Raw genomic sequence first — 9480 nt, forward strand, 5'->3', positions numbered from 1 at the left:
GTAGACCGGCAGCCCTCTCTGCCCTCTGGGACCGTCAGCTGTCACAGTGGACGCTGCTGGCGGCCGTGCTGCCACCGTCACCGCTGCCCACGACAGCCCTGGGCAGAACAGGAGCTGGGGCCTGGATCGCAGAGCTGCTCAGACCCACAAAAGCAAATGCAGTCTACGTCGCAGCCCGATACACACAGACACAGATTTATGAAGCAGTGCTTCTCCTGACTAGATATGGTGCGTTCTGAGATTTTATATTCTATTCTAGCTCCACTTAGACTAATCTGGTTTATTTAATCTTGAAGGGTCAATTTCAGGACCCTCAATGAGACAGTGAGCCTGGTGGGCTGCAGGGACCGGCGCATGAGACCTACTCATTAAGTTTTCAGGAATTTTGCAAGCTGTTTGTCAAACGGAGCCATTGCTAAAAATTAAATTGTATACGCTTGCAGAGTTTATGAAATTATGCAAACACATGCTCTGGAGGCTGTCCGTGTCTGCCACGCGTCGTGCACGGAGCAACCGCGGCGCTTGGTCAGCGTGGATCAGGTGCGTGGCGGTGGTCCCGTAAGATCACAATTAGGTTAGGCCGGGTGCGGTGGCTCACACCTGTAATTCTAGCTCTCTGGGAGGCCGAGGCGGGCGGATTGTTTGAGCTCAGGAGTTCGAAACCAGCCTGAGCAAGAGCGAGACCCCGTCTCTACTAAAAATAGAAAGAAATTAATCAGACAACTAAAAATATATAGAAAAAATTAGCCGGGCATGGTGGCACATGCCTGTAGTCCCAGCTACTCGGGAGGCTAAGGCAGGAGGATCGCTTGAGCCCAGGAGTTTGAGGTTGCTGTGAGCTAGGCTGACACCACGGCACTCACTCTAGCCCGGGCAACAAAAGCAAGACTCTGTCTCAAAACAAAAAGATCTCAATTAGGCCTTTGTACCGAGCCTCTTCTAGGTTTAGGTGTGAGACACGCCGGCACGGCTGTGTCACACGTGCCTACGCTGTTCGTGCTGCGCGGGTCTGCGGCCCAGGGCTGTGCAACGCACGCCAGTGAGTCTCTCAGAAGACGTCCCAGTGAGGAGCGACGCGTGGCCGCACTGTATGTGGATTGTATCATGCGTGTCTTCCCAACTAAAAGTATTTATCTTAGACCACGAGCTCACTGCCGACGCCGCCCACGGTGCGAGATGGACGGTTCACACCGGCGCCCCGCCCCGCCCTGCCCCACCTTGTTTTTTCCCGTGCAGACACATAAGGGAGGGTCAGAGCGCCACGGGCACGCGGCTAGCTGTGCTCCGGCCGGGGCAGTGCACCGCCGTCTGCTTCTGGGTCACCCGCGAAGTTCTGCCTCTCGACTCCCACGCCCTCGAGTCCCACAGGCGAGGACTGTCTGGGCACCGCCCGGGCTTCGCAGGCCCGCCAGCCCCACCGGCCCCCCAGACAGGGCCACATGGAGGACAAGGGGCAGGTCCCCTGCTCCAGGCGCAGGGACCGCAGGGCACCCAGCTAGCGCCGGACCCGCCCTGGGGCTGCCTGTGCCGTCCACGGTGTGTCCTCCAGCACTTCCGATCTGCCCCTCCACATTTGCTGGGAGACTTTAGGGGGAGGAGAACTGAGAATAAGGACCGGACCAGAGTGTGGGCCCCGCGTGCCGCCTCTACGGCGCCCTGACCGGGGAGGCTGCCAAAGCTGAGCGGGTGCTGGGCTGGGGGGTCCCTCCCGCCCCTACAAGTGCGCGGACTTGCAGCGCTTCAAGTCCGTCTCCCCTTCACCTCGCCCGACGCCTCTTACAGCAGCATTAGGGGAATTTTACGCAATTCACTCATAACCCACCTCCCCGCCTGCGAGCCGTCGGCGTGCTCCTGTGCGCAGGTCGTTTCCACGCGGTGTGACCCGGGCCTGCGCTCCGAGGGTCTGGGGGGAGCCGGGACTCGGGCCCTCTCCAGGGCGCGGCTTGGCCTCCTCTGTGCACCGAAGGGGCCGGGCTCAGTGTGGCCGCTACTTCGCTCTTTCCCCAGCCCTCGCCCCTGCCGTTCTCAGGTCTGAACTCGAGCTGATGCCGTTAGTGGGGCCTGCGCTCCCCCTGGGACATCAGACCACAGTGAGATCACAAGATGCCCAGGGACGGCACTGATGCCCCGTCACCTCAGGCTCTCGGGCCTCAACTCCGTCTCTAGCCCTAGTCGCAGACGGAGGAGGCCTGAGTGTCCAGCTGCAGGGGACAAGAGCTTCCAGCAGCCTGGACAGAGGACGGGTGGGCGGAGCAGCTGCCGGAGAGCCTGGGGGACAGGCAGGGCCTCCTGGGGAGCTGGGTGAGCAGAAGGCACAGGCTCCCTGCAGGATCATCCTCCGTAATTCTAAACTAAACACCAACATTTAAACAATGTATCGAGAGGAACAATTGTGCAAATGTTAGCTTGAGGCTCTCCTAAGATAGTTCAGATGTCTAAAGGCTTTGCACTCGCAGAATTTTTCAAAACTCCCCACCACAGTCACAAGCCCGTTAAAACGTGGCTGTTCCGTGAGACTCTCGGAGCCAACAGGCCAGGCCCGGCCCGCCCAGAGCGCTGGCAAGGCCGTCGGCTGTGCCGGATTTCCAGCGCTGTTCTGAGACGCCAGTTCCTGGGTGCCTTCCTAGGCTGAGTCGCAATACTGTTCATTCAAAACCGGGAGAGGCTGAGTTACTGCCAATCCCAACTTCAACTTTTCTTCCAGAATGGCGGGCAGCGGCATGAGCAGGTCTGGGGGGCTCCCTGGAAACAGAGCCCTGGCAGGTGCCTCAGGGGAGACTTGCACGGCTCTGTCGAGGCCCAGACAGGCCGCCGCGGCCCCCAGGTTCCCTTCACTGACATCTGGCCGGGCGGGTGCGTTCTGCTCGCCGAGACGCGTGGTCGTGCGCAGAGCGGCCCCCAGTCGCTTGCTCTCTGCTGCTGGGACGACAGGCAGCCGCTTCCGGAATTCATCACACGCCAGCATCACGTGGAACATTTCTCAGGTAGCAGAAAATAACCTGCAACGTATGGCTTTTATTTAAGGTAACTGTGAAGTATTAGAGTCACAATACAAACGTGCAGGGCCATTCTCCTTAACTCGTCTCAAGTTTTCTCCTTAAGAAATAAAAACCAGCGATTTGTTCTCGGTCACATGCTTGGTCCTGTGTGTCTCGGAATCGTCTTACCCTTCTCTGCTCTGGTGAAGGCATCGCACAGACTTTTTTTTTTTTTTTTTTTGAGACAGGGTCTCGCTCTGTTGCCCTGGCTAGAGTGAGTGCCGTGGCGTCAGCCTAGCTCACAGCAACCTCAGACTCCTGGGCTCAAGCGATCCTCCTGCCTCAGCCTCCCAAGTAGCTGGGACTACAGGCACGCGCCACCATGCCTGGCTAATTTTTTTTTATATACATATTTTTAGTTGTTCAGCTAATTTCTTTCTATTTTTTTAGTAGAGACAGGGTCTCGCTCTTGCTCAGGCTGGTCTCAAACTCCTGAGCTCAAAAGATCCCCCTGCCTCGGCCTCCCAGAGTGCTAGGATTACAGGCCTGAGCCACCGCGCCCGGCCCCACACAGACTTTTAATCAGGACTGGACAGCATTCTCGTGTCACCTACAAAGCTCAGTGAATTCTAAAGTGTGGCTGAATAAACAGATTCTGAATTTCAGAATACCATCCTTTGCTTTCCCTCAGAAAACATCTGCTTCCCAACCTCAGCGTTTCTGGAGCCGAGAGCACACTCTTTGCGATCACACAGCACCACCTCAAGTACGAACTTATGCCAATTGCAGATTTCCCTGCGGCCCTGCTGGTGGCACAATTTGACGGCCAGTGCTTTGCAAATGTGTCGCACCTGGTGTTTCGGCTCCTCCGTCGACCGCTGGGTTCACGCGGATGTTCTAACGGGAGTGATCAGCAGGTGCCACCTGCTGGAAACACTGACAACGCCAAGGGAACCGAGCAGGTCACCCCCAGAGTCACCGGCGGGCAAGAGGAGGAAGCTGAGGGCCCCGCCCACCCCCGGGCCTACTGTTGGTGGCACACAGGGGAGTCTCTGCCGCGGGAAAGCAACAATCCATCTTCCACTAAAGACCTGTTCAAACATTTAACTTTTATGTCCTCAAAACCAAGGTATCTATTGTGTTGTCTACAGAAGGAACTAAATTACCACCAAGGAAATGCTGCCGGTATATTCACCAAGATCACAGAAACACAAGGGTTTCCGTCCAGCGACAAGTCGCTGGACCGAGAATCGAAACACCTGGGTTCCCGCACTGTATCTGCTCCTGACCACCCCGCGGTGGGGCCAGCTGGGCCACCTCCCTGGGGTGAGAAGAGCACATTAACGCCTGGGTCTGAGCGACATTTGATACTGGTCTCTTCTGTAAAAAATAAAGTAGGCCGGGCGCGGTGGCACACGCCTGTAATCCCAGCACTCTGGGAGGATGAGGCGGGAGGATGCTTGAGCCCAGGAGTTTGAGGCTGCAGTGAGCTGTGATGACACCACTGCTCTCTAGCCTGGGTGACAGAGCAGGAACGTGTCTCAAAAAGAAAAAGAGTTTACTGGAGCCAAAGTGGGGGCAGCTGCCCAGAAGACTCAGACCCAGTGACCCTGGATACGAGCTCCTTCAGACCTTGTTATTGGCAGGTTTCAAAGGCAAAAGGGGACAGGGCTGATAAAAGCTGGTTGTCAGGAGTTCTCACTGGTTACGGAGATGACATCGACTAGAGATTGACCACAGACGGTTGAGCGGCGGGGTGTGGGTCACGGAGCTGCATTGTTAGATTAATTCATAGCTACTGGTGGCAGCAGCGAGTGGGTTCCAGAGATGAACACAGCTCGGAGCAGGGCTGGGGTGTGATTAGGGTCTCCTGTTCATGTCTGTCTGGGCCTCACCTTCCTCCGACAGCTCTTTTCTCATTGCCATGCCTAAAGTTGCACCCGGAGACACAGACCCTCTCTCCCCAGGGGACAGTTAGCAATGTCTGGAGACAGTTTTGGCCGTTAGGCGCATGGGAGGGGTCACTGCTGGGGGCAGGGATGCTGCCCCACGTCCTGCAACGCCCAGGACAGCCCCCGCAACTAGGAATTGCTTGGCCCGAAGTGTCAGTAGTGCTGAGCTTAGGAAACCCTGAATTAGACGTTCATCCAGTTACCTTGCTTGAATTTCCGCGCAGTAGGCAACAGGCAGACTCATCAAAGCAGGGGCCACGTGGGAGCAGCATGCACCACTTCCGTCAGACAGCCTTCCTCCGAGAACACCTGGTGGAAGTCACCCCAAATCCCGGCAATTCTGGGGCGAGGAGGAGGAGGCCTTAGTGTAGCACGAGGCATTTTAAGATGGGACAGACTGAGGAGCTACAGTGGTTGGTTTGGACCCAAGAGGAGCCTGCGCTCGTCCTCAGGCTGGCCAGAGAGGAAGCCGTCCATTCCCGCCTCCTGCTGGCCACGTGAGAGCGTGCACGTGTGCGCCCCCCCCCCCCGCAGGGACAATCCCCACCCGGGGGACACACCCCGGCCCAACTCCCCACCTGGGACGTCTATCCCTCTAGAGGCCACGGCCCTTCGTGACTAATCAGAGGAATATTTACTCACTTCTCACATTCATTTTCCTTCTCTACGGGAGGAGAGGGTGTAGTTTGTATTTCAGTTGCATTTTCTCCTTTTTCTTGAAAGGAAGGCTATATTGCCAAAAATATGCACGAACTGCTTCCTTGTTTTTGTGATGGATGAAGTGGCTTATTTATTTTACAATTGTATCCGCGTTAAAATGGCAACAAGGGGCAGGGAGCTAAGAGCCTGGCCCTGTCCCCTCCCTGGGTTGCTGAAGGACGTACTGTGTGTCCGGAAGGTCTCCCGGACACAGACCCTGGGCTCAGAAACACACACATCCTGTTTAGCTGTGGCCCCTGCAGAGCCCAGACTCCAAGGGCTATTGAGACAGCCCAACACACAGGATCTAAGCAACCGCAGCCGAATCAAAGGCTTCTGTGATGTTGCGCCGGCCCCTTCCTGGCAGGCCGTGCCCTGGGTTCTCCTCCAGGAACCCCGGCTCTGCTGAGCCAGTCCCGTTCCGGCCCGCACCCCACCCAGAAGGGACGCTGCCCTGCAGATGACATGAGCTTTGCCTGGGCCAGACTCGAGGACCAGTAACTAGGGACAAAAATAGCACAAAAGCTATTATTGTTCGGTTCTGAAAGTCTTACTGCATTCTATAGCCAGACAAAAAAGAAATTGCGGTGCAGACCCAGGCGGGATGCGGCGCTCTTGCAGACAGTGTGGGCAGCAGCTGCCCCCAGCTCCAGTGCGCTCTGGCCAGGGCGGGTTTGCAGCTCCTGCCTTCTCTCCGCACCACCGAGAGCTCTCGGCATGGCTCTCCCGGGCTCCCGGCAAACGCAGACCGAGCATCAATCGACTGTCCCCGCGGCCTGGCCTGGAGGAGGGAAGGAACAGCCCAGGGCTTTCTCCTCAGGTGGTCTCTCTGCAGACCCTGCTGTCGCAGCACAAGGGGGTTTGGGCCTAGGTGGATTTGCTTGTCGCGCAGAGACCGATTATTGATTCAAGGAGGGTTGCCGAGGAAGAAGGCATCCTTAATACGACAGACGTCTTGTCTCAGATCCAGCTCTCCCCGCTAATGCAGATGCCCGGCTCTCACAGGCGCTGAGCCTTGGGCAGCTCGTGTGAAGCTAACAGCCGGCCGCAGGACAGGCTGTGGGGCGGAGGGTCTAGGCGTCGGGAGTCTGCCCAGGGCCTGTCAGAATCCCAGCTCCTTCGTCTGCAGAGAATCCACCATTTCTGGGAAACAGCTCCAAAGGTCTAGTAGTTAGTTAAGGGAGAGGATTATTAAAATAACACACAGGGGCCACTGAAATTTGTTCTTGGGGCGGTTACAGCTGCCCCCGCCTTAGAAATGTGGGAGCCCGGAAGGGACTGCTCTGACTCGGGGGGCTGAGGGGCCCCTGCTGAGAACCTGTCTTGGGAAGGTGGGAGGGGGCACTGTTTTTAGCGTTCACCGAATTGTCCAAGCTCGGTGGGTGGCGGAAGGGCCAGGGAGGAGGTGGCAGGCTGTAAATGGTGCCATCCAGGTCCAATTTGCACATCAAATAGATTATTTTTTTAAATTAACCGCACAGATATGATAAAATTTGTTTAAAAATTTTAAAATCACGTCCTTCTCACCAGTAACAATTCACTTTTCCAGGGTGTCTTCTAGGCTCTGGTTCTCACTTGCAAGAGGAGTAATTCTGCTCTTGCCTTGTTGGGTTTGTAATTTCTCCAGCTGTCGTAGGAGTGGCTGCGCTGTGCCCGTCACGTCCCACGCGAGGCGTGGCCAGGCTCCCACGTGGCAGCGCGGCTCCAGCTGCGGCTCCTCCACTAGCAGTGGAATAAATGACACTGACACCCAGCTGTCTGTGCGTGCAGCTTCTCCACTCTCCGGGATCGGTTTCTTGGGAACGTTCCCAGAGCAAGACGACAGACCTGAGTGAGCCTTTCCAGGAGCAGCGCTCTTGAGGCGTGACTGCGTGACCAGGCTGCAGTCGGCCCTCGTCACCGCTCATCACCGGCAAACAGAGCTCCCTGTGTTCTGGGAAAGCCGCGGATACCAAAGCAGATTCACTTATGTCGAGCCTGTCGGAGGCCGCCGGGAGGCCGTGACGGGGAAGCCCTGGCGCACACACGTCTGAAACAGGCCCTATCGCCAGACACGCCTGCACCGGTGCACGTCTGCCGCGGGCTCCGTCGGGACTGCAGGATTCCAGCAAGGACCCCTGCCCGGTGGCGGCCGCCTCCGCACCAAGCTCTCGCAACTCGTGATCTTCCTTATAAAACAGTAACTTCTTCTCTGTGCCCTTAAAGGTCTCCCTTTTGCCCCCAACCCCCTCAGGGATGCCTGGGACCCCACGGAGCTGGCAGTTCCCTGCTTTTCCCAGGCGAACGCTTCTCTTCCGGAGAGCCTGTCTCTCCGGTTTTCTGGCTGACAGTTGAAAACACCTGACAAATGTATCCGATTGATCCTAATAGCGCCTCTTTAATAGCAGAAGGCCACGGTGACATCCCCGTCTTGCTCCTGACCGTGGAATTGCCTTGTTTGATTTCCAAACATCCGAGATCTCTAGTCGTCTTTGTTAGTCATCCCAGCTCTCTCCCGCTGTGAACATCATCTGTGTGGTGTCAGCCCTTTGAAACGTGGGGAGACTTTTTCACAGCCCAGCAGAGGGTCAAATTTTGCAAATCTTTAAACGTCCTTCTGTATGGAAGACTTCTGTGGTTTCCTATACCCAGCAGATATTTCCAGTTTTGTCATTTTTCCTTAAAACCTAGTAAGTGCTGTTGTCCTGGAATCTGTGTCTCGTGACCTCAGTACCCCTGTCTCTGGGTCTGTCTCTGCCGGTTCTGGTCACGGCTTCCTTGTGTGGCTGATTCACTTTGCACGATGTTCCACGTCACCGAGGCCTGGAAAAGCTGGAGGCCTTTGGAGGAAGGGCTGTCGCTTTTCTCAGCATCATGGGACGTCATCAACCCGGGGCCACTTTAACCGAGTTTCATTGGCTGCGTCAGCAACGTGCATGTGGGCGGCAGGAACCTCTGCCCTTCTCGTCCCTGCTGTTCCACGTGACCCGGCAGTTGTCTGGGAGTTGGGACTCAGCTCCGTCTCCGTCCCCACCTGCCTTCTCACCAGCAGAGACCCTCGACTCCCCGGAACCTCGAGGACTCCCAGGAGGAACCCTCTGACTGCAAGCTCGGGGACCTCAGAGATTTCGGACCACAGCCTCGAAACCCCTGACCACTGCTGACAGTTCAGCTCTTCCCCGTATTTAAGGCGGTTTCCAGGGTTTGTTGTCCTCAGTGGCAGGACTGGCCCGAGTGGCCCAGCCACCGACCCTGGCAGCAGGTGGCTCACATGAAATGCAAGGTACTGGTGACGCTTTTATTTTTCCTGGAAATCAGTATTTGTGAGCACCTTTGCCCTCTAAAAGTTGAATAAACCTGAAACAATTTGGGAACTACACTCTTCCGCAGAACGAGAATGAAGTCAGTATTGATGTTGCTGCTCGTTGCCGCTATGGGAGGGCAGAGGACAGACAGACCCAGGCTGGGACTAGGGTCATAGTTGAGGACACAGGGACAGAACTGTGAGTCTACAGCCACACCACCCTGAACGTGCCCGATCCCGTCTGATCTTGGCAGCTACGCAGGGTTAGTACTTGGTTGCTAAGTACTTGTTAGTACTTGGCTGGGAGAAACAGAATGATGAATAGTCAGGATATAACTAATATGTGTTATAAGCCCCATACTTTATATACTATACACAATATGCTGAGCAGTTCCAGGGAAACTTCACAGTTCAGGGCATTTCTGATAAGCACAACATTAAAGTTCGTATTGGGCCAAAGCATTGATTAAGGCTGGAGTTGATCACACAGGTATTATCTGGATAATCAAAGCCAAAAATAGGCTTTGGTATTTATTTTCTGTGGAGTATAAGTAGAAACTATATAATA

General features: G+C 55.8%; 1 protein-coding gene across 1 annotated transcript in view; it reads left to right on the forward strand.

Moving 5' to 3' along the window:
- The first annotated feature begins 9148 nt into the window (after positions 1-9148).
- LOC105824409 (uncharacterized protein C17orf105 homolog) overlaps positions 9149-9480 on the forward strand; it is a 13824-nt gene continuing 13492 nt past the window's right edge. The window contains exon 1 of the mRNA XM_012661832.1: positions 9149-9175. The gene's annotated coding sequence lies outside the window, so the exon portion shown is untranslated. The remainder of the gene's footprint in view (positions 9176-9480) is intronic.

Source organism: Propithecus coquereli, unplaced genomic scaffold (assembly GCF_000956105.1).
Source record: "Propithecus coquereli isolate 6110/MARCELLA unplaced genomic scaffold, Pcoq_1.0 Scaffold738, whole genome shotgun sequence".
Lineage (NCBI taxonomy): Eukaryota > Metazoa > Chordata > Mammalia > Primates > Indriidae > Propithecus > Propithecus coquereli.